Below are 6,000 nucleotides of genomic sequence, written 5' to 3'. Positions count from 1 at the left end.
GGCGACCCGGCGCACCCCGCCGGCTCCCGACCAGGAAATGCGGGCGTCGGGGCCGGGCAGCCTCCCTGCGCGCACGCCCCGGCCCGGCCCCGGCGAAAGGCGCGCTGGAGGGCGCCGCCTGCCGGCGGGGCGGCAAAGTGCGACGGAGACAGCCACGCGCGGCTGGCTGGAAATGGACGGGATTGAGGGTGGCAAGGGAGGCGGGGCACGGCCCGGGGGTCCCGGGTGCGGAGGCCCCCCCGGCAGCTTAGCGGGACTCTCCTTGTCGTGCCAGGCCTTGGGGACCTAGCCCCAAACCAAGGCGCTCCCCAACTCCTTAGCAGGCAGAGCGGGCAGGGGGCCATTGGGCCAGGGGAACTTTTCGTTCCCTTAGCGCCACAAATTCAGACTTTAGGCAGTTGTCTCCAGATGAGGATGCATACAAAGCGACAGAAGTTGAAACTTGCCGGCCACTAAGCAACAGCCTGTAGTGCACTATAAATTCAGATTTTTAAATAAAAATCTGCAAATAGCACGCGTATTGCATTGCCTTCTTTTGTGGTAACACTGCTAATTTGTTGTAGTCATTCAACAAATATTTGTTGAGCACCTAGGACTTGCCAGTCATTTAAACATTTAAAATACTGCAAAATTACCTCCGCCTCCTCTTCAAGCTAGTCTAGAACTCCTGACCTCGAGCGATCCTCCGGCCTCGGCCTCCCAGAGTGCTAGGATTACAGGCATGAGCCCCCGCGGACGGCCTGAAAAATTCTTAATACCTAGTGATGCTTGATCATCCTGACCCTGCGTAGGCCTATGCTAACGTGCGTGTTTGTGTTTTAGTTTTTAACAAAAAAGTTTAAAAGGTAAAATAAACAAATAAAATTTAAATATAGAAAAAAGCTTACAGAATAAGGGTATAAAGAAAGAAAATTTTTGTATAGCTGTACAATGTATTTGTGTTTTAAACTGTTTTTATAAAAAACAAAATGTTTTTTAAAAATTTAAAAGTTTACAAAGTAAACAAGTTATAGTAAGCTAAGATTAATTTATTATTTAAGAAATGTTTAGCTGAGTGTGGTGGCTCACACCTGTAAGCTCAGCTACTCGGGAGGCTGAGGCAGGAGAATCACCTTGAGGCCAGGAGTTCAAGGCTAGACTGGGCAGCATATCAAGACCCTGTCTTTAAATTTTTAAAAAAAAAAATTAGCCAAGCATGGTGGTTCAGGCGGGTAGTCCTAGATACTCAAGAGGCCAAAGTGGGAGAATAGCATGAGCCCAGGAGTTAAATGCTGCAGTGAGCTATGATCGTGCCACTGCACTCTAGCCTGAGCAACAAAGAGAGACTCTGTCTTTTAAAAATAAATAAATAAATAAATTTAGTGTAGCCTAAAGTATACAGCGTTTATAAATTGTATGGTAGCCTATAGTAATGTCCTAGGGCTTCACATTCACTCACCACTCATCGACTGACTTAACCAGAGCAACTTCCAGTCCTACAAGCGCCATTCATGCTAAGTGTCCTATACAAGTATTCCATATTTTATCATTTATAACATATTTTTACTATACCTTTTATTTACATATGTTTAAATACACAAATACTTACCATTGTGTTACAATTGCCTACAGTATTCAACACAGTAGCACGCTGTACAGGTTTGTAGCCTAGGAGCAATAGGCTATACCACAAAGCCTACGTGTGCAGTAGGTTATACCATCTAGGCATGTGCAAGTACACTCCATAATGTTCACACAATGACAAAATCACCTAACACCACATTTGTCAGAACATATCCCTGTCATTAAGTGATCCGTTACTGCAAGAGAATTGAAGCCCGGGGCGCTTGAAACAAAGACTACCTTTCCCTGCCTCCCTTACAGCAAATATCAACAGTGGTGCCCCAAGCTTCTAGAAATCCATGATTCAATAGCACTTTTGAGGCAGTTACTCCTCTTCCAACATCCCCCGTGTGTCAATTCTTCACGGGGCAGGCACTGCTAACTCCCTCCTCAATATCCATTCTTCAATACTTACCTTCGAAGACAACCCAGATTTTGTTCAGATAGGCAATGTGCCAAGCCAAACCGCTCACCTTCTCAGCGGTTGCTGCAGGGGCATCACATGACATAATTCTGGCCAATGAGATGTAGGAGGAAACAGTCACATGACATGATTCTGACCATTGAGATATAGGAGGAAGTCAGCTAGAGAGTCCATCAGGTTTTTGCTTTTCAGATACAGACGTCATGCCTTTGCTTGGCCTCTTGTTTCCTTCTTTCTGTGAGGTTACTCTGAGGCTGGAGGTGGAGCACGGGGCCAAGACACGAGAGAAAAAAAGGAGCAGCACCCACCCTGAACTGCCTCGCTCCAGACTTGCTATGTGGGAAAAATAACCCTCTTACTGGTTTAAGACACTCTTGGTCAGGGTTATTACATGCAATTGAATACAACCGTAATAGACACACTATTCTTTCCAAAGAAAAGCCTCAAAAATCAATCTAGCCAACCTTACCTAACACAGGGCATTATAGCAGAAAGAGAATGGGTTTTGGCATCAGACAACCTGAGTTTGAGTTTCAGATCTTCCATTTATATTAGCTACTGACCTTGGGCAACTTTGTGGAATTAGATTATGTATTATAAAATTAGAAGTTGTTTTGTAGTAAAAACAAGACATAGTGCCTAGCATATGGGGAGTGCCCATTGAGATAATTCTTATCTAACAGTTTCCAGCCTCCATCAAATGGATCCCTGGCCAATATGTAGGCTCAGAATCATACATTCATCTCTCAGTTGTACCCCTTACACAAATATTTTTGCTTATTCAAATCTTAGATGGTTTGTAACAGCAAACCCAATCCGAAAGTTTCATTAAAAAAACCACCATTTGCGTAGCATCTTGTTTCTTCATTTCATAGACTGTAACTGCACTACCAAAAATTTTTAAACATGAAAAGAATAAAAGCACATGCTTTGTTGTGACCAGTCATGAACTATTACTGGTACACTAATTTAACAGGTACGGGTGCATATTTCTATTTGACTTGTAACTCTTTTTAAATAAGAAACTCTTATGTCAATGCTTCTAGGTTTTTTGTTTTGTTTTTGTTTGGTTTTTTGAGCCGAGCAGACAAAGGCTTATTTTATTCAAATGATTCACCTGTTATGACCGAGGCCACTATGTACAGACGAGAAGGGGTGCATTTTACTTCTTGGTCTCTTCCTCTTTGGACAGAGTCTTGATGGTCTCCTCCTTCTTGGCCTGCAGGCGCTCTTCATGGCGCTGGCGTGCTTCCTTGGTCTTAGGCCTGCGGGCCTCAGCCTGGTCAGCCAGGAGCTTCTTGCGGGCCTTGTCTGCCTTCAGCTTATGGATGTGTTCCATGAGAATCGCTTATTTCTGAACACATTCCCCTTCACCTTCAGGTACAGGCTGTGATACATGTGGCGGTCAATCATCTTCTTAGACTCATGGTTTCTTCTCAGTAGCTGGCGCAGAATCCTCATCCTCCTCATCCAGGGAACCTTCTCAGGCATTCGAGCATTGGCTGTACCCTTTCCCTTACCTATGCCCATATGCCTGCCCTTCTGGTAGGCCAACATGTTTTTCCGGCATCGAACTCGAGAATGGACAGTCACGAGCTTTGGATGAACAGCCCATCTTTGATCGGCTTCCGGACCTGCTGACAGGAGTTGGCGTTGGCGATTTCATTAGTCTCACTGGGGTCCAACCAGACCTTTCTGCCACAGTGGAGGACACTAGAGGCAAGCCTCTTCTGAAGCCTGAGCATACTCATGGCTCCCACCACACTAGCGAAAGGAAAGAACTCCATTTCTAGGTTTTTATTTTTAATTGCCAAACAAGATATTTTAATGGTCCAGAAACATGTTTTTGTTGAATTGAATAGCTTTAAGAATTAATATTCGCCTAATTTAAAAAATAACACATGCTTTCAAACACTACAGAAGTTTTTAAGTAAAAAAAAAAATGGATATACTGTAATATCTTTAACCTGTCTCTGTTATTAGACATTGAGGTTATCTCTAGTTTCTTTCAATTACAAACAACATGCTTTGAACATCTTTGTCCCTACATACACTTTTGCTCCTTTCCACTCCACTGTCCCCTTGCCCCCGTCAAGGTCAAGTCCAAGCCACCATCCATCTCTTTTTTTTTTTTTTTTAAGACAGAGTCTCACTCTGTTGCCTGGGCTAGAGTGAGTGCCGTGGCGTCAGCCTTGCTCACAGCAACCTCAAACTCCTGGGCTCAAGCGATCCTCCTGCCTCAGCCTCCCGAGTCGCTGGGACTACAGGCATGAGCCACCATGCCCGGCTAATTTTTTCTATATATATTTTTAGCTGTCCAAATCGTTTCTTTCTATTTTTAGTAGAGACGGGGTCTCGCTGTTGCTCGGGATGGTCTCGAACTCCTGAGCTCAAACGATCCGCCCGCCTTGGCCTCCCATAGTGCTGGGATTACAGGCATGAGCCACCGCGCCCGGCCCACCATCCATCTCTTAACTGAATCACTGGAATAGCTTCCTGAATGGCCCTCCTTCAGGCCATTTTCAACACAGCTGCTGGAATAGTTATGTTAAAATGTGGGTCAAATGATATTCCTCTCTGCTTAAAACCTTTCAATGAGTGGTTCCTACTCATCCAGAGTAGAAACCAAAGTTCTGGCCAGGCACAGTGGTTCACACCTGTAATCCCAGTACTTTGGGAGGCTGAGCCAGGAGGATCGCTTGAGACCAGGAGTTCAAGACTAGCCTGGGCAACATATCAAGACTGTCTCTACAAAAAATAAAAGGATAAGCCGGGTGTGGTGGTGCACACCTATAGTCCTAGCTACTTGTACTTGGGAGGCTGAGATAGGAGGATCACCAGAGCCCAGGAGTTCTAGCTATGATCTTGCCACTGCACTCTAGCTTGGGCAAAAGAATGAGATCCTGTCTCTAAAATAATAATAATAAATAAATAAAAATTTTAAAGAACAAAATTTTTACAATGGCCAACAAAGCTACACTGTCTCTATTGCCATTACCTCTCTGAACCATCTCCTTCTATGTTTCACTCTGTATTCTGCTCCAGCCACAGTAGTTTCCTTTCCAGTTGTTTTAATATGTTGGGTAAGCTTCTGCCTCAGGGCCTTTGCACTTGCTGTTTCCTCTTTTTGGAACTGTCTTCTTCCAAATACCACACAACTTAATTCCTCACCTCCTTCATGTCTTTACTCACATATAAGTCTTCCCTGACCACTGATCTCAAGTTACAAGGTGCCTGATACCTCCTAGCCCCCTTCCTTGCTTTCTGCCTTCATTTAGCAATTCTCACCTTCTAACATACTGTATTTTATGTGTTTACCTTCTTTACTGTCTATCTTCCCTCCACTCTTCCATCCCAGAGTGTGACTCCAAGAGTGTAGGAATTTTTGTTTTGTTTATTGCAGTATCTCCAGCACATAGCACAGTATTTAATAAATACTTGTTGAACAGATGAAAAATGTGTTTAAATATGTAAGATAAGTTCCTATTAATAGAACTAGAATTTCTGAGTCACAGGGATTCATGCTTAAAATTATATTAATAATTGAAACTGCCAAAAATTACCCTTTCAAAAGATTGGGACAGCATTCCTACCAACTGTGTGTACATCTTCCTTCAATTTTATCTGACCAGTTTATCAGTCAGAGTCTTAGTGACAAACAACAGAATCCACTCTAGCTAATTTAAGCAGAAAAATATTTTTTAAAAAGGGAAGCTCACAGAATCTCTGGGCAGAATAGAGAGCCAGGCTTGCCTCTGCAGACAGGAACAATGCCAAGCCCCACCTTGGTGGCTGCTCCAGTGAAGGCCCCACTGCTGGTGACTTGGCCCAAAGGACCAGCATGCCCCTCTAGACTGCCTGATTGTTTACATTGACGGTGACAACCCTGCAACTCATTCTGCTCTGCAGTTCTAATTCTTGCTATTGTTACCTTCGTTCGATATTTAAATGGAGTCAGTACTCACCAACAATCC

General features: G+C 43.9%; 1 pseudogene; it reads right to left on the bottom strand.

The window, feature by feature from the left end:
- Positions 1-3,132: 3,132 nt before the first annotated feature.
- Positions 3,133-3,777, bottom strand: LOC123630249 (annotated as a pseudogene).
- Positions 3,778-6,000: the final 2,223 nt, after the last annotated feature.

The sequence above is a fragment of the Lemur catta genome, chromosome 1 (assembly GCF_020740605.2).
Source record: "Lemur catta isolate mLemCat1 chromosome 1, mLemCat1.pri, whole genome shotgun sequence".
Taxonomy (NCBI): Eukaryota; Metazoa; Chordata; class Mammalia; order Primates; family Lemuridae; genus Lemur; species Lemur catta.
The sequence above is the reverse complement of the archived record's forward strand: the minus strand, read 5'-3'. Positions and strand labels throughout refer to the sequence as shown.